The sequence below is a fragment of the Epinephelus lanceolatus genome, chromosome 5 (genome assembly GCF_041903045.1).
Source record: "Epinephelus lanceolatus isolate andai-2023 chromosome 5, ASM4190304v1, whole genome shotgun sequence".
NCBI lineage: Eukaryota > Metazoa > Chordata > Actinopteri > Perciformes > Serranidae > Epinephelus > Epinephelus lanceolatus.
In genome coordinates, this window is record NC_135738.1 from 22,707,632 (window position 1) to 22,726,476 (window position 18,845).

The following is an 18,845-nucleotide window of genomic DNA, read 5'->3' on the forward strand; positions in this document are numbered from 1 at the left end:
TCCAAATGTGGCTCAAATCCGATTTGCAAAAATTGAATTTCATGTGGTCTTCTTGCTGTCTGGAGTTTTTAAGATCAATTTGGACATAAACTGGATATGAAAAAAATATATTTTGGCTGGCAGTCTGAACAAAACCTAAGTGACCCCTTTTAAATTACACAGTCATTTAAATCTGTGTTGATTCGACATGAAACGACAAACCAATTCATTTATTGACAGAAAATTAAAAACACACAATTTGGATAGTTCATTAATTGTGTAAATTATTTTTTGCTTCTCACATTTTTAGATTTGCTACTTTTCTTTTTTTATTTTCTATGATTGTATGATATAGGGTCTATTTTGGGTTTTGAAATGTTGCCTGGCCAAAACAAGGGATTTGCAAGCTGGGGATTTCAAATGATTAATCAATTTATTGGCAAAATAATCAGCAGAATAATCAATAATGGAAATAACTTAGTTGCAGCCCTGCTGTTTAATTGTTTTCTGTTTACAAAAAGTCCATGTAGAAGAATTTGAGGACCGTTTCAATGGTCTTACTGTAACTGTGCAGTAGTGAAAGTCCAAATGAGACAGAACTTTGCACTGTGCTCAAAACAACTGGTTGCAGCTGGCAGATGCAGTGTTGTTATTTCCTGCTGTTTGAATGTGTTTAGTCCAGCATGGTTCAGTAATGTGTGTCCTTTTGACAGCAATGTACATAGTTGTGGGTGTGTGTTTGTATTTGCTAGGCACCATTGAGCTCATGTGGTTCTGCCTAACCATTGTTGGGAGTATTGTTGTCTGTGGCGGTGGTCTGTGGTGCATCAGCGTTTAGGTGGTTAACAGCTGACCGCTGGGAAAAGACAACCATTACATCCGTCCCATTATGGTTGGACTCAGCCTCCCAGATGTGCTCAAAGCATTGGCACATTCACTCAGCAGTGTTTGACAGATCTGTTGTGACAGCCAAGTTTAAATATAATCATTGCCCCAACATTTGTACCTGTCCACTGACAACTGCCGCAAGGAATCTCAGATGACCTTTTTCAGAGGTTGAATATCAGCATGCTTTTTGAGCTCTGGTAGCAAGCACTTGTCACGCAATCGAATTACCACACAGGACAGACATTGTGTGGGCTCCCTGCACTGGACACACACACACACACAGCCTGTGCCCCAAAGGGATAAGCCACATTATAGTGTGCATCATCTTATATTCATTCTGACAACAAACCCCAGTGATCGTACACAATTAAGAGCAGTTGATCTAATTATTTCATGGGTCTGGCTCTAACCACTGAGGGCATTTTACAGTTACCATATCATAAATATTGAATTTGGACTTGTGCATGCACCGAAAAGAGCTCAGCCGTGACAGAGAGAGTGCAGCTACAAGGAGCACCTCCCTTTCTCCGTCCACTCCTCTCCCACCCTTCCATAGAGGCAGCCTATGATGTAATGTTCCTGCTGCTGATAGAGCAACCCCCTCTCCTGCTTTTTTATATTTTATTCCCCTCCCCTTCTGATTTGCTACTGCCGCTGCTGCTCTCACTGGTGGTGATAGTGGTGGTGGATGCGTGCGTGCGGTGCCGGTTCAGCTGCATCCCTGGGCATCTCTCGGGATCCCTGCAGAGCTTCTTTTCCTCTGTCACCACTCGACAAAGAGCCGCTCCTACTGAGCACTGCAAGACCTTGTCCTCTGCTGATAAAAGGTAATTCTTCTGGCTCATGACACAAGAAATGTATTGTAAAAAGAGAGGAAAAAGGGAGTAGAGAGGAGGTGGAGGGGGGAGTGAAATGGGGAGTGATAGACAGAAGGTTGACTGAGTGTCCAGTTAGCTGCTGAGTAAATTGGTCTGGTCGCTGAAAGCTTCTTGTCGCCACGGTGCTGGATGCCATGGCAATTGCTCCCTCAGTGTGTGTGCATGTACTGTAGTATGGTGTTGGTTTCCATGGTAAAGATGAGACGGACCCCGTGCTGGCTCAGAGGTAAATCAGCATGTGTCGTGGAAAGCTGCAATTACCTTTAGGTGTGAAGTCATCTCTCATCTCCTGGGCATGTTTTATTAGAGATTACAGAGAGCTTTTTTTTGTTCACTTCTATGATAATCTTTTACAAGACTGCAACTCTGTTTTACTTTTTGATTCTTAAAAAATAATAGATTTGCCTCAGATAATTATTTATCTTACTTCCTTGGCACATATGTCTCACTTTGATTCATCTGCTCTATAAAAAAAAACTGGGCGTGTACAATGACAGTCATGTAGCCGAGATGAATGATGCGGTGGGTGTTATCTTCATGCAGATTTCTGACTGCCACAGAAATTAAACAGTGACTTACGGTGTGTTACGTAGATGCTTAGCCAAACACTTTTCTTTCTTCGTCATTGTCTTCTAAAGGGATGTGTAGTTCCTGCGCAGGACCACAGAGGGTTGGTTGTAAATGTACAGTAGGCGATTTTTCAGGAGTTGTTTAACCTTAACTCTTGCACTATATCAGATGCTAACTTAATATTTCATGTCTCGTCTGCCCCACATGTAGATGGCCTTATAACTAATTCATCCTCAGGATTCTCCCTGCATTTGAGTCATCACTCATTTCGGTTATGTCCCTCAGTACATTAAAACATTTCTCTTTTGTTGTAATCAGCTTCATGATCTAACACATCTCTTCATCACAATCTCATTACCCCCATTGGGATCTGGGTATATTCTGGAGAGGGGTCCCAGCTTGGATCAAGTCAAGAGACACCATGTGGTACTTTTAGGGTCATTTTATGATTTCCCCATAGGGAAGGGGTCATGTTTACAGTGCAGGTAATTGGTCTTTGAGACTCAGCGGATACACATCATATGATCCTTGAGGCCATTATTCTTCTGCGTTTGCTGAAAAATAGACTGCCTAGTCACAGCATGTGTGCAATTAATGGACAGCTGAAACTGAAAGCAAATATCCTCCTTAGTCATTTTCACCTTTGTCATAAACACCTGAAAGTCGAGGTAACGTCATCGCATCAGTTATGTTATTAACTACTGAAACTGCCAATTTGGTATGATTGCATTTGGCTTTAAGCTATTACCACCTACTAGGTAATAAATGATGTTAAATGTGCTGTGGGGTCTGAAATAATTACAAATCGGCGTCCCATGTGGGGTTGTCTGTTTAAATGTTTTTGCTCATTTCAGTGCGTGACATGTAAAGTGGTGAATCTGTTCTCTGATCAGCTTGGGTCTTCCACTTCCTGGTGGCTTTATAACGTCCTTTGACTGGGCACTGTGCTTGAAATGTATGAAATATTCTGTCATATCAGTAAATATCCTTAGGGGCTGCAACTAATGATTTTCTTTTCATGTTTGTTGATTTGGTCTATAAATCATCAGTAAACTGAAAATTCACACAACACAATTTACAAAGCCAAGGGGATGTCAAAAATGTCTTGTTTTGTCTGATCAAAACTCAAAGATAATTAATATATTTTATATGAAAAGAAAAAGCAGAAGATTTTCACGTTCGAAAAGCTCAAACCAGGGAGTGTTTTTTTTTTTTTTTTTTTTTTTTTAAACTTAAAATGTTTATCAAATTGGTTGCTGATTTATTTTCTGTCCATAGCTTAACTGATGAATCGACTGATTCTTGCAGCTTTAGAATACTATATATATTTGATTTTCTTAAAAAGAAGTTCAGTGGAAAAACTGTGTACTGTACACGTCACTGTCCAATCAACAATATATTTCTACACTAGGTGATTTTGAAATTTTTTACTTGTTTAGAAAATTCCCTCATTCTTGTGGTAAAAAAATAAAATAAATAAAAACCTCTTAGATTATTTGAAAAAAAGCATTGTCTCAAAGCCGATTGCTGCTTTCTTAGCTCATGAAATAAATGGTTTTCATAGGACTTTGATGATAGATTCATAAATAGATAGATAAGGTAGATTGATAGATAAGGTAGATAAGAATTTTGTGATAGATAAAATAACCACACAAGATAATTTTTTGGATTATTCACTTAATTAAATATAGTTATAGTTATATTCAGGATATTTATTGATTCAGCAGTTTCAGTCTGATATTGCCAGACAGCCATCCTGCTCATTGATTTACAGCATCTAGAGTGACTTGATACAAATGGCAATTTTAAAGGGAAATATGCAGCAGTATCAGAGTTAAAATATCCGTTAAGTTTATGTCGTCTCACAGTATATGAGGCCATATTGCCTACATGTCATCTATGACATGAGCTTTGAGAAATCATACAGACATTGCTGGACCGGTGAATCCAATTTCTTGCCACGAGAAGACAAATAATTGCTTGATTAAATTCTCCCCCTGTTGCACAGAGGAGGACATGGTTGTTACGCTATGTGGTAGTGGGAGTGTGCATGTGTGGGGGAGGGGGGCGTGTGGTAGAAAATACAGGAAAGTTGAGCTGCTGCCACGGACAGGGAGGGCCACCTGAGGAGCATCCGAGCTGTTCCTCTCGCTGTCTGTTGAATTTCAAGCAGCTTTGGAGCTGTGCCATTGGCTCTGGTTTGACAAATTGTTAATCCAATAAATAGTTTGGCAGTCAGGCCACTACAAACATATTTCTCTTTATAAAGATAAACACAGATTATGAAAGGATTGAGGGGAAAACAGTCACATGCACAACAAGCACCTGAAAGAGAGCCTGGTGTGATAAGCCACACTTACAGTATGATGATGTAGCAGACGTGTGACTGGTAATACTGGGAACTCCAGTGGTTTCAGACTGGTGAGTAATAGATAGTATGGTGACCTAGAGAAAATGAGCATGTGTGCAACAGCCTAATGAAAGGACCAGGGGTGAGTCACGTAGATGGCTGAAAAGCTCTCACACACAAACCCCAGGGATTGTTCGTTGGCATCACCTCCCTGCCAGAGGGCACTCATCCCACAAACCCTCTCTGCTGGAGAGCTACGATGTCAGAAGTGGTGGAGTAATGCCTTTGCTTGTGTCATGCTGCGCCATCACAGCTTCATTTTTTCCCAAACAGACAAAGCACCGGATGAAAAACCTCAACATCCCACCTACATACACCAGACCATCTGAGAAGAGTGTGATAGATCATATGCTAGGTACATTACACACCATCCAACATGCTGAAACAGTCACACTCAAAGCCAAAATGACTCATTCATCTTAGTCGTGGGTCACAATGTGCCACCTCAGCTGGTACTTTTCCGGACAGCTCATCCACCTTTACTACAGTTAGGAAATATTAAATGAGTATACTGTTTAGTTTAACATTAGTTTGTTTTTTTTCCATTAGATTTACAAAACAAACCATGGTTTAATACGGACTTAAAGTAGGGCTGGAACTGATTGTTATCATTATCCCTTAATCTCTTGATTATTTCTTTGATACATTTATTTTCATTTGTTTATTAAATGTCAGAAAGTTGTGAAAAATTACCATGACAATTTCTTAAGTCCAAGATGCTGCCAGCAACACTCAAAATCTAAAAGATATTTCATTTACTATCAGATATGACACAGAAAATCAGCAGTTCTCCACATTTGAGAAGCCACAATAACTGACTTAATGACTTAATAGATGAACCATTTATTAAAATGTTGCAGCTGATTTTTCTGTCAATTGACTAATCAACTACTTTCATCTTTATTTTAACAATAATCCAGCATGGTTTAGGTCACCCTGAGGATAAAATGGACCTGACTGATATTGGTCAAATCATTTATCAGACAATACCTTAATAACAAGCCATGGCCTGCCGATGAGTTGGCCATCGTAAACTGATGCTGCGTATCCAAACCCTTTTCAAACCCACAAAACTTTTTATTTTAAATGATAGTGTAGATTAGGGATGGGCATTTTAAGTGATTTCCATATTCAGGGTTCAACACTAAGGTTTTTTTTTCACTTGCCTGGTCAGGCAAGTTGGTCAGAGATCTACTTGCCCAAAGTCAGCTTTTACTTGCCCTATAAAAATAGTTTAATTTAAGCGGCTATCAAATAACAAAGACTGCAGTTATTTTTATGTTATGTAATCTTTATTCACACTGTATTTATTAATTAAAACAACATATGTCATGTATTGTAGCTTAATTCCTACACAAAAATGACAGTGTCAGGGCTTAAAGTGAAAAATTTGTCAATCGTTCTCCGTCTATAATTTTGCGCCCTATTTTAGCCATGCCCACCTCTATTTATTTTTCACCCCTCTCTCCAGTTCTGCTATATTAACACCGGGTTTAATATATTTTGCTTCCATCTCTCTGCCCTGCTCTACTCTACTTCAACGCTACTTAGCTCTCTCTCTACTCTACCAGTAGACTACCACATCCACCTGTTGCACAAAACGCACACAGCAGTGTTTCCCCTAGGATGGAGTTGTAGCAGCGGAGGTGAAGCACACGCATGAAAAATAATTTTCACATGCGTGAAACTTTTTTGTATGCTTGCAAAGCACAGCCTGCTGGGATGTTTCTGTGTATTTACTGGCACCAGAAGGGCTCTTTAGGACTAAGTACATACAGTACATTTGTGCACAGTAATGAGCAGGTGAAATGTCTGTCTAGCTTACATATGAGGTGTCTCAAGATTTAGGAACATACAATTTTATTGAATATAATAAAAGTAAAAAGTCACATGACATGCTGCTGTTTTGTGCTATGACCTATTTAAGTGTTGGAAGTTGTTATTTACGTGACAACGCCTGAATGCAACACAAGCTCAGCACGAGTGCCGTGCTGCGCTGCTGTGCGAGCAGCTGTTTGTCTGTGCGTAACAGCAGTCTGTTGATGTTTATTTACACAGTGTCCATAACAATAACTTCGTCAGCTGACAAACTGCACCGGGTTCGGGGTCAGGTTTGGTCAGGAAAATGTGGCCCGAGCCACTCTAGTGTGATCACCTGGGTGTGTGTGTGTCGGAACTCCGCCATGCGCGATACAGAGAGCAGAGGAGAATTCTTAACGCGTGACCATGTAGAGACAGAAATGACACGATGACATAAATAGTATATTGTTATGTTACTATATGAAGTGTTCGTCGCGCAAAATAATATCAATGGGGGCTGTGGGCAGGACATTGTTACACAGCGTGTGCCTGTGACTTCAGGCAGAGAGACCGCTGCATCAGAGCGGAAGAGCACGTTTTAAAATACATTTATTTTATCAATTAGTTATTAACTTTTACTATTTTTAGCAACTTGCCCAATCGGGCAAGTGAGTTGTTAGTTTACATGCCTGACCTTGAGTTTTACTTGCCCCGAGCAATCGGGCAATCATTATTGTTGAGCCCTGATATTCAAGTACTGTACTAAAAAACAAAGAACATAAGAATAGGGATGTGAATTGGCCAACAGAAATCAAGTGCAATTTGAAATTGGTTTATTGACAACCAGGCTTCAGTTAGCCTATTAAACCATAAATACAAAGTTAACAAAAGTAAAAAATCAGCAAACTTTCTCTTGCTGCGCATACATACACGCAGCACTGAAGGACCATCTCCAAAGTCCTGAGCTGCTCTCCCCCTGGTCAGTTTAACATCTGCCCTGTTAGCACAAGCTAACACAGCAGCGGCAAACATCCAACACCAAGCTGCTAAATGGCTCCAACAGACTCACACCAACACTGAAACAGCTTGACTTTGTTGTTAAACCTTTAATAACTGTAAGTCACATTAGCTGTGTGATGCTAACAGTTACAGCTCACACTCCCACAGCAGAAGTCTCAGGACAAACAGAGAGAGACTGTCAGCAGGACAAGGAGCCGCTGAATGAATGTAGGTGGTTGGGTTGCAATTACTCTAAACCAGTGGTTCCCAACTGGTCCAGCCACGGGTCCATATTTGTCCTTAGTCATCAGTTTAAGGTCCACACAGTTTAATATATTCAGCGTCATACTCATGTTTGGACATGTCATTGAGATAGTTTTCTGTCTCTGTCAAGTAGCTGTCCGTTATTCACTTACTCTAAAGCAGGAAGCGGCACTTCAAAATAAATGCTTTGTGCCGGAAATTCACTGTACTTCAAAATAAAGTATGTTTTTAACAAACTTGACACATTTGCAAGTTAGTTACGGTCCATTTTGAATGGACCCGTGATCCACTACTCGGTCACGACCCACCAGTTGGGAACCACTGCTCTAAACGTTAAACAAATACTAATGTCCATCTCTAGTGCAGATCCCAAAGTTTTAAAAGATACCAAACATGTCAGGCTGAATGTTGGTGAAATTTGTGTAAAATGATGGACAGGATATCTAGAATATTTCTGTTTGATTGCATGTTCACAAAAAACAGTTGTCTGAGTCTCGGGTTTGAGTCCAAAAAAGACTGTGTGTGTATTCCACGTGAGGAAAGTAGGTTCTCAAGTACAAAAAATGAATCAGTCATGAAAGGATAAAAAGGTGGCACACCTTAAAAACTTGTGTTTGACTATTTATCTCTGTCTAAACATTGTAAAGGTTCAGTGAAGAGCTGGAACAAGTTGGTGAGAGGTTACACATCCAAACCACGTACAAGTAATGACACATTGGCTCCAGTTTTTTAGTTTCCTGGTTTTTCATGAAGACTAAGGCTGAGAAATCGGGCCAAAGGGCAAACGTAAGTGGTGTGAGACAAGGTGCGGCCTTGACTGAGCAGTTGTGACTTTGGTTGCTGTTTTGCTTCAGAACTCTGAGTTAGTGTGTTCACTGGTAGCACTGAACAGATGCCTGACGAAAGTGTTGACCACGGCCCTGCTGTTGTTATCCAGCCACTGACAACCTGTAAGATGCACAGCGGTGTTTTTGCTAAAAGGTGATACATCTTTCACTTCTTGTTCAGTGATTTTTGGAGCTGAAAACCTGCTAGGGTCTCAGTGTTATTGTGCTTCCTTTCTACTGGGAAAAAAAGAAAAAGGTTGACACTCCAGAGGAAAGCACTTTGTTGTCATAAGACCATAGGTAGCTTCGACATGGAAAGACAGTGTGCTATCTTCAAATGTTCAGTTCTGTGTCCATTACTCTGATAAAAAGTGGTTGCTGCGATAAAGGCAAAGAAGCGGGAGGATGTGAACTTTTCTTTCTTCTTCTTTTTTTTATCGGCCACATTTTTCTGTCACATGTTCACAGAATTACAGTGTTTCAACACATTGGACAATGCTGCATTAAGGATCACGCTGCTGCTGTAAAGCCAAGATTCGTCTCGATGACACTGTGAAACGGTGTAACGGCTGAACACAGAAGTGATAACATGAAGCAGAGAGTTAGGTGTCAGGGTTGCTCGGTTGTCTTCAGTGCTTCTGTCAGCCTCAGTAACTCTAAGTAGCCTAGTGCCGCTATCTGGTGTGTTTCCATTAAGCTAATATGTGAAACACGAGGGCTTATCGCAGAGCTGTAATTCCTAGACTGTTATTCATTTATATAGAATGACCTGTCAGCACTTCTGCCAGCTGTGTGTGAAACATCCTGAGGAGAACGATCAAATTTGCATTTTCATGTGGTCCAATGGAATCGCACAAGCTGATAGTATGTCCCACTTTTAAAAGTAAATGTTATCACAGCTCCTCTCAAGTATACAAAGCTTCATTCACCTCACCGAATGTTTCTGCCTCAGTCAGAGTAGAAAGGTGTCTGGGTTGTTTGTACATAGTTCATTAATCATCATGTGACTCATAGATCACATGAGTATATGAAAGAACATTATCATCACCTTAAGAAGTACAGTTTTGTTCTTTTAAAAGATATAACTATTTACAAGAGAAATTTGAATAATACAAAACCACCTCTTCAGAATATTCTCAAGCAAATACAACCTTTCACACCCATCAGGTATAAAGGTTGAATTTTATTCACCACATTCACAAATTCTGTACACTTTCAAGCTCATGTTTTCAAGCAGTATAATTAAATGTCTTACATCTCTTAATATGCTTGGACAACGCTAACACATTTTTACAGGGATCCCCTTGATCCTTACAAAGTCCTAAAAGGCACTGAATTAATTATTTTTGAAAAAATGCCTTAATTGGTATTAAAATGTCATAAATGGGAACATGGGAAGTAGATTTTTTCCCCTGATGTAACATTGTAAAATCTCAAAATAATTGGTAGCATCTTTTTTATTTTATATTTTATTTAATAATTTACTGAATTCCTATGGCATTAATGTCACACAGATCAGCAACACCTACATTTTTCAGAGCAGAGGATCCACTGTCTGCTAGCTGGCTGTCATTGTACCTTGGACAACATTGGAAAGTGAAAAATTCAACAGAAATTGGCTATTTAACCAAGATTTTGCAGTATCGCTGAAACCAGGATAAGGCGATGCATGAGACTCATAAAACTGGCCATAAATTTCATTCTGAGTGGCATTAAAAAATCTTAAATCTAACTTGCCTCAAGCTGTAGGAAACCTTTTTCAAAGATAGCCCACAGTTGACATCCATCCCTTAACTCAAATTTTCCATTGTCCCTGAAATGTAATGGATTTTCAACTATTTCCAAGCAATTAACTATTCTGCGTTTTTTAATTGTAACTGTTGGGGTGCACATTGTGTAGAAGTCAGGCAGAACGGAGGCAATGAAAAGCGACATTTTGAGAGCAGCCACGTTAACAGGGTCACAAGCAATGAAAAAGGCCAGTGTGTGTGACCGATCTGAGACGTGTGTTTAGACGTCTGCCGGAGGGCTCCTGTATTTTCTATGGATTGTTTACAAAAGGTCGTCTGCATGGCAGTGGCAGGTGGTCCAGCTCAACAAGAGGTGTTTCACCAGTCCAACAGGAAAGGGGATATCTGACTGACACAGGCTGTAAATAAGACATCCATTGAGTATCCTTTCTGTGGCCTAAGTACGTCTCAGGTGACCGCAAGGAATCTTGACTCTGCACAGATACACTGAGCCGGCATTCAGAATCCCAACACCTCAAACTTGGCATCGCGTCTCCCTCCTTAGCAGTTGCCTAAAGTGTATAATTAGCATCTGCTATTTTAGAAACAGGCATCCCCGTCTCAACACCCCGCTATCTTACACTTCTCTCTATTTACCCTGGAAATATTTTTGGAGAAGGCATGTGAAGTTATTTGGTAACACTTCACTTTAACAGGATTTTTGAAACACTTTGGTAGACATTTTTTGGCATATCATGAAACATTCACATCTTCCTTTCCCTCTATCATCCATTGAGAATACATGTTTTTAACTCAATTACAAACTTGAGATTTTTAGAGCGTTTTATAAATATTAAAAGAAAGGTAGTAGCAAATAAATCCAGGCTATTTTTAGGGCTGCATAACATGAGGAAAATATGTAATATGCAACAACATTATTGAATTTTGCAACTACGATATTACTTGAGATAAGCAGATATTGAAGTCTTCTTAGTTCTTGAGTCAGACTTGTGGAGTACCTGTGCTTGTGCCACATTGTCCCTCCTGTATCCAAATTATTGCCAGATGGCTGATGTGCTATTTTCTCTCTAGCATTCACACTTTCATCGGCACTCATCTTGTCACACTTTCCTTAAACCATGCAGAATAGTACAGTCGCTCTAGTCTGATAAACTTCACTTGCATGCGTGCAGATTGTGACCAGTCAGACGATGCCTAGTGGCATGTGCACAACATGGCGCATATCAGACAAAATAGTGCCTACAGACTGAATGTAATGTAATAGTCAAAGTGAAATATCACAGTTGACGCATCGCTGTGACATTAAAAAACACTATATTGTGCAGCCCTATCTCTTTATCTAAAACATATAGAGCAGTATATGGTTCATAGACGTGTCCCCTTTACATTTCATGAAACGGCCCCTTCTGAGACTGTTGCGTCACTTCTGTTTCTGTACTTTCAGTGTCATGGCCTGAAAAACTTTGTCCTTGCCAGTGTTGTGAGTATTATTTTAGAACTGACTTTGTGGCCTAACTTTACACACTGGCTCTTATTTTCTACTTCGTGTGCCTTTCATGTAGTCTGTAGTACAGTAGCTGTCTGCTGGGTTTGTAATTGCTGAAATATAAAGGCATTTGTTGTATTTCATGTCAGCAGGGTGGCAGTGTTGCAGCACTTGGGAAACCACTGTCTGATTGTATGATACTTGAAAATGAAAAGAATATTCCTTATGAAGAAGTGAACAAATAGAACTTTATGCTCAAAACTGAGGGCACAGGACAGGAGGAGCGTATATTTATACCATGACAGGTACAAAGTGGATGCACCAAAAAAGGAGAATGTAGTGATGGTGAAAGCCTGAAATATACAGTGATGTAGCAACCTTACAGCATCCAAGTATGGCATAGTAGTGGGCTTATTAGTTTTTGCACACCGAGCTGTACGTTTTTCTGAGCATGTTGGACTTCTTCATGTTGCTAAAGGAATGAATGGCTCATGGTTGGATAGCAGATCTGTGGTTTTACGGTGTGATTACACAAATTTTGTGGCAAAACCAAAGATTTAATAACGCAGCCATAACTTTAAAGATGTTTCACTTCTCGCTGATATCAAATACACAGAAAGCAGTGAATTGATGACTGTGATTTAGGACGGACAGAGTTGTTCTCTTTTTTTCCCCCGGTAGCTTGAAGTTAGTGGTAATTACAATCATTAAAGTCAGTCTTTATGTGGATGCAAGCAGCTGGCTGAGAGGCAAACATCTGCAGTCCATAACAAGGGAACCAACTCCCAGGAGAGCTAAAAAAAAAAACAGCAAAGAAAAAAGAGCTCCAAGGCTACGTTCAATGTGATTAGGACTTTGTCTCATTAAGTTCCTGCTCACATTATAAATCCAGCCACGTCATGGTATGTTGCATAAATGTTTTTTCTGTGTGTGTGTAACCTCAGAATGTTGCTTTTGCACGAGGTGGGAATGAGTTCCCAGAAACCTTAAAGTCTTGTGACCAGAAAATCACAAGATACATTTGGAAGTTTTTGTTTCATTTATTTGCATAAGTTAAATTATATATATTACACTGGAAATTTGTGTGAAGAAAACGTCTCTCTACCTAGAAAATCTAAAACAAATTGACGTTAAACAATTTTAAAACAGAAATTAAAGTCTTATTGTTCTTACGCTCCTCTCATATAAGGACACTCAGTCTTTACTGCTCCTCTGCCCTGAGCCCTCTGTAATATTTTCCTAATTACACGGTGTAACATATTCTCTAAAACGTAATAATGGTTCAACTGCTCCTAAAAAATATGAGTGATATTTAAATTTAAAGTGAAAAATGAGTCAAGATGATTCTGTAGAAGTGTGCCCGCCTCTACTCCCTCATCTATCCCTCCCTCCGTCCCTCCCTCGTTCCCTGACAGTGTGTGATGGGAGGAGCTGAGTATGTTGAGTGGCCAGAGGCAGGCTGTAGTACGACACAGTGTCAGTGAGAGGGAGAGTGTGGACCTGCGGACTCAGAGCTGTCATATACGAGAGCTTTAAACGCTTTCTGTGGATTTTCTTCTGACACTTCCTGGAGGAGGAATCAATCCGTCTGTGTCACCTAAAGGAAACCTTTTTTAGATGAGGGAAGTTTTTGTTTCTTGGCAGAGTGGGACAGAGCGCAAGTACCGCCGTTATAGAGACTACCCCTGTGTTCATTAACTGTGTGGTGCCGTGGCTTCATGAATCATTGATGTAAGTACGCTGTAGTTCTGGTTACCTATTGAAACGGTGCCAAGATAACCTGTCATTTGCTAGAGAATTACATAAAAACCTTTTATGACTAAGCCTGTGTGGGGTTTGTTGTTAGTTCCTCTCTTTAAAGGGAAAAGTGGGTGTGAGCAGACACAAAACAGCCCTACTCCCTCTCCAGTAGGTCTTTATCGCAAGGTGATAGCAGGGTAAGGGGGTCATTAAAGACCCAGCCTGAGTGCAAGATTCTGTATGTATGTGTTGTGCTTGTATATGTGGGTGAACGTGCATGTGTAGGAGCTACCCTTGCATTAAGAGATGTTGGTGTTGGACTTATTTTCTTTGGAAACACAGCTATTTGCCTGGGTGTGTTCGTATTTTAAGGCTTGCAGGCTTGTGTGTGTGAGTGTCTCTAGTAATGCAGAAGGAAAACAGAGGATAGCTCTGACTCTTTAAGCAGAGGCACAACTCATCATGAGTGAGCCTGTGACTGGGAGTGGGGCCTCTTTCCACAGATAGGAGTGACTGAATGTGGCAGCCAGTGCACACACATCCTCTCCCAGCCTGGAAACTTTGTGTGAACCCAGAGGAGTGTGGAAAAGCTGATGGGCGAGAACAAGAACATATAAATATCAACACAAAGTCTTAATTGTCTCAGTGCGTCTGGTTGTGATAGCTGAGAGCCAGCACAGTCAAATTGTTGAGTTTTTTAGTGTTTATGATGTGACGCTGGCAGCAAACAAGACAGAAGCATCAGGTGTTATTGTGTGAAATTCAAATGTCTCACCCACACGCTGCTGGCAGCACAATTCAGACTAATGCCAAATTGTTAGATGTGTGGGTGGTAGTTAATAGATAGAAACCATAAATGGAAAAGTTTGTCAAAAAGTCAATGAGGTTAGCTTAAGATTTTTATTTACTCTTCTTGCTTACTTTTGAGTGTGCACTGCCAAGTGCCTTTTACTTGAAAAGCTCTCAAGCTGTTCCCCCGGTGTCGTTACAGTTTGAGAAAGCAACTAGAGAATATGTGTCATTCTCCCCTATTGAGTGGACTTTAGTTTTTATTATTTGCTTATTTTAAATTAAAGAACCTTCTCAGTCATATTTCAAGTGACAGAATTTATGGATATTTCATATTATATTCAATGCATAACAATAACAATACAGAACAACTGATAAACTGTTACAATTGTACAATTAACCCAATTAGTAAACTCTAGCTCTAGGAAATAAAATGAGCCGATATGGATGAATTTTGAGCACATCATTTTCTGTGAATATTGCATCAGAGATTACTTTTCCTGAAACTGTAGGAGCTTTTTACTTGAGTCTCTGTACTTTTTTAATGTTTTTTATTCAATAATCATACATACTTAAAGGTCCAGTGTTTAGGATTTACGGTTGTTTTTTACAGAAGCCCAGAACGGACAAACTAAACATCATGTTTTTGTGTCTTCATGTCAGCCACTGTAGTTAGCAGTCCGCCCGCGACAAGCCAAACAGCGTCTGAAAAACACTGATTTTTAACGTGAAACTGCTTTTTTCAGTGTTTTTAATGGTTTAAATCACTAAATCTGGTTGTTTTGGAGAGGAAGAGACATGTGCTGGTAATTCAGCTCCTGGTACAAATCTCCCCAACATCTGGATCTGAAGTTTTTAGAGAAAAAATGTGAGCACACATTAGCAGGCGCTGGGCTAGTGGCCCATTTGCAACATGTTGAACAGCATCGCAGAAACACTGATTTGTAACATGAAACTGCTTTATGCAGTGTTTTTACTGGTTTTAATCAACTGGTCTGTTTATTTTGGAGAGGAGGAGACCTCTGTGGGAAATTTGGCTCCCCGTAAAAACCTCCTGAACAATGTGCACTGAAGGAATACTAACAGGGAGTTAACACTTGACATATGGTAAAAGTTTAAGCTAGTTGCAATATGCAGTCCTCACCACTAGATGCCACTACATCCTACACACTGCTCCTTCTTTTTTTTGACATAGTCGGTGTTCTCTTCTTTCTGTCATTTGGATGATCTGTTTGCTATTTGGTTGTTTTAACTCCTAATTAATGACAGTTCCATTTAGTTTTTCTCACTGAAATGAATGAAATGCTAATAAATAGGCCTGTTGTATATCCAAAAAAACAAACAAAAAACAGTGGAACCAGTGTTTGAAGACATACACTATAAACTATTTGGAATAATAATTTGTGTCTGATATTTTGCGCTACATCTACTTCCCACTCACTGACAATCTGTTAATATGCAATTACTGTTCAGTTAATGAAATTTCCGCAAAATCACATGCAAATCACAGGAAAATAGATCATGTGTGTCCCTCACGATCTATTTGATGTCAGTTTCCATTGCACTTTGTTAATATTGCTTTCATCAATACACGTTTTCTACCTCAGACAAGTGTAAAAACTTTTTTCTGTTTTTTAAAGAATTTCCGGTGTTTTCACTTAGTGTTTTTTAAAGCACAAATTGAAAATGTGCATAAAAACAGGTGGCTGGAAACCCACCTACATACACAGATCCTCAAATGATCAACAAACATCTAACCGAACTGGAATAAATAGGAGCTTTCATGATCTTTTGAGAGTGGTTGATTATTCCACAAGAGGGTGGAATATAATTAGCTGCGCTATCTCATTTGCGACAGAGAGAGTTTTTGTTTTACGGCCTCATATATGGAGATTCATCCGACTGCTGTAGGAGAAAAGCCTGTCTGTGCTGACCTTGGCCTGCTGTTTTCTTTTGGTTTGATCCACAAAGAAAACAGCTGGCAGTTGCATTCTGGATACCGGCGGCCTTGACAATGAACTGCCTGTATGATGCTGTCAGAAAAGCTTTGGCTCGTTGGTAAAGCATGGTGCCTGTAATATCAATACCTCAAATCCAGACCTCTTCAAAAATATAGTCTATTTCATAACATGGTGATAATCAGTTGCAGAGAGCACAAGTATATCAGTGTTGCAGAGTTTAACTGGAGTGCTGAGGCATTCCTTTGCAGAGTGAACATTTATCTGATGCAGTGCAGCTCTACATCAAGTCTGCTGAAAGAAATATAAGCAAAAGGATAAAATTATGCTTCTGTGTTGTAAAGCTGCTCAAAGCAGTGAGCAACCTGTTGCAGATTACTAAATCTGTTCAGAGGAGAAAAGACAAAGAAGAAATAAATCATGCTGCATCTCACTGTTTTATCACAGCTTACTCCCCTATGCTGGCCCCATATGCACATGTTTCCATTTTGTCAGCATATCCCAAGGGCATTTTCTCAGCATTAGGCTACTCTGATCCTTCTCCTTCATCTGTTTATACAGTCAGGTTGAGTCTCTCTCTGTCATTGTGTGTGCGAGACAGAGATTTTTCCTGTTTTATTTTCTTTTATGTGCTGTTTTGCCCTCCATATAGTTTGGTGTTGCAAATGTTAGTTTAGATTTTATGTCAATAAGAAAAGTTTAAACAAAGTATGTGTGCAATTACAGGCTGAAATTTATGTGACAAGTGCATAGCTCTGAATTGGATCTGATGCTGTTGTTTCTCTCAAGAAATTCAAGGTATTTATACGTCAGCCAAAATATTGCGAGAGCTACACTTACTGCAGTAACACGACTGCAGTAACACAACATGGGCAAAATGAAAACAGAAAGTCCTAAAGCTTTGTGTAACGTTGTCTCATCTAATTACTCTGCAGAACCAAAATATGATACACATACTGTATAAAGGGTTGTAGAAATCTGCACACCATCTTGCCATCAAATTTGTCATTTGCACACAAGAAAGCTCTTAGAAAAGGGAAACCTGACGGCTTGAAGCCATTTCTGCTTTATTTACCAAGCTACATCAGTAATGTTTCACATTCTGTTCGTGAGTTGGACTGAGTTGCGTTATTTTAATTTGGGAATGGTCAAAATGACACTGAGCTCAGCAGCTGTTGGTTGTTGAAATGTAGATGTTGAGATTTCCACTTTTTATGAACACTTTGCAGGATTTTCCCCCCAAAAATGTATAGATGCATACAAAAGTAAGTCCGCTTAACCACCACCTATGTCCCAGTGTGTTTATCTGCATGGACTTTTAAATTTTCTTCTTATTGTCTGTAGTCGGGACCTTCCTGGACACAGTGCGCAGGTGAGGTCGGGACTTTACAAATAACGTAGCGCCCAGGTGCCAGACCGTGAGCAGCACGCACCCAAGAGGGAGCTATGAAAATCATGAAAACAAAGATGCAAATACAGTGAGGCTAAATGCCACGCGAACAAAAGCTGGGGCTAGCTTTCACTGTCACTTTCTTTGGTGATACTGTTTACAAACAGCAGTTGACAATTCCTGCATAGTCGACCTTTAAGGACTTCCATGTTGGTCTAAAAGTTGAGTTTCAAAGTTTGTTTTTGAGCTTGGAAAGAGCAGCTGACAAAATAATCAAAGAAGTCCATTTAGTAGCTGTTAGTGACCTTTCGATCACATCGCATGATCTTCAGATCTTGTGATTTTATCTGACTTTGTTTCTGTTTCTGTTAAAATGAGTGAGAAAAGGGTTAATAGCTGAGGCACATGAGGAGTGGGCTGTGTAGTGGCCAGTCACTTTTAACCTAAAGGTTAAATACAGGCCTTCAGGGAGTCCTGTTACTGTGTACTCACTGATGGGAACTCTGCAAACATGCATTCTGGGAGCACAGCGGGCTCCTCTGTTTATTCCCAGTCCAGCACTGTGCCACGATGTGGGAAATAACTGTAGACATGGAACATGGCCAGATTTCTGTATTTGCTCCAGTGTTCAGGGACCCTCAGATCTGCCTTTTACGTCACGTACGTATGAAGCGCTCCGGGGACTCGCCTTGTTCTCGCAGTGTCTTATTTTAACTGTACACAAGCCTGTGAAACAGCTTTGGGAAACCATGCAGAGTATGTTTACACGTAAGTCAGCGTTTCTACTGTGCTGGTGTGAGAATTGCAAAATTGTCTTTTCAGGGTGTGTTTCCATCACCCTTCACCTCGCACCTGTTCTCCTTACATGTTTAATAATAAAGTGCTATTTTAACCCTCGTAGATATGTGTACCTTTGCACTCCCGACACTTTACTTAAGGGATGACTGTAAGGTGCCACACACAGCAAACGTGCATCAGATTGTTGTTGGTGGGTGGATATGTTTGTGCGCTGCCTGACATGAGTATGAGAGTAGGCCTGATTAATGGGATCAGCCTCCAACCGAGCCTTGTTTAGCAGCCTGTCCCTCCCCCACTGCTGTGATTTGATATCTCTGA

At 40.1% G+C, this 18,845-nt stretch overlaps 1 protein-coding gene across 2 annotated transcripts in view; it reads left to right on the top strand.

The window, feature by feature from the left end:
- Window positions 1–1,480: 1,480 nt before the first annotated feature.
- sema4ba (sema domain, immunoglobulin domain (Ig), transmembrane domain (TM) and short cytoplasmic domain, (semaphorin) 4Ba) overlaps window positions 1,481–18,845 on the top strand; it is a 66,189-nt gene continuing 48,824 nt past the window's right edge. Inside the window, exon 1 of one of the 2 annotated variants that reach the window (XM_078167880.1) lies at window positions 1,481–1,694. The gene's annotated coding sequence lies outside the window, so the exon portion shown is untranslated. Of the gene's footprint in view, window positions 1,695–13,325; window positions 13,584–18,845 lie in introns of those variants that run through there. The other variant, XM_078167879.1, reaches the window with a different exon arrangement.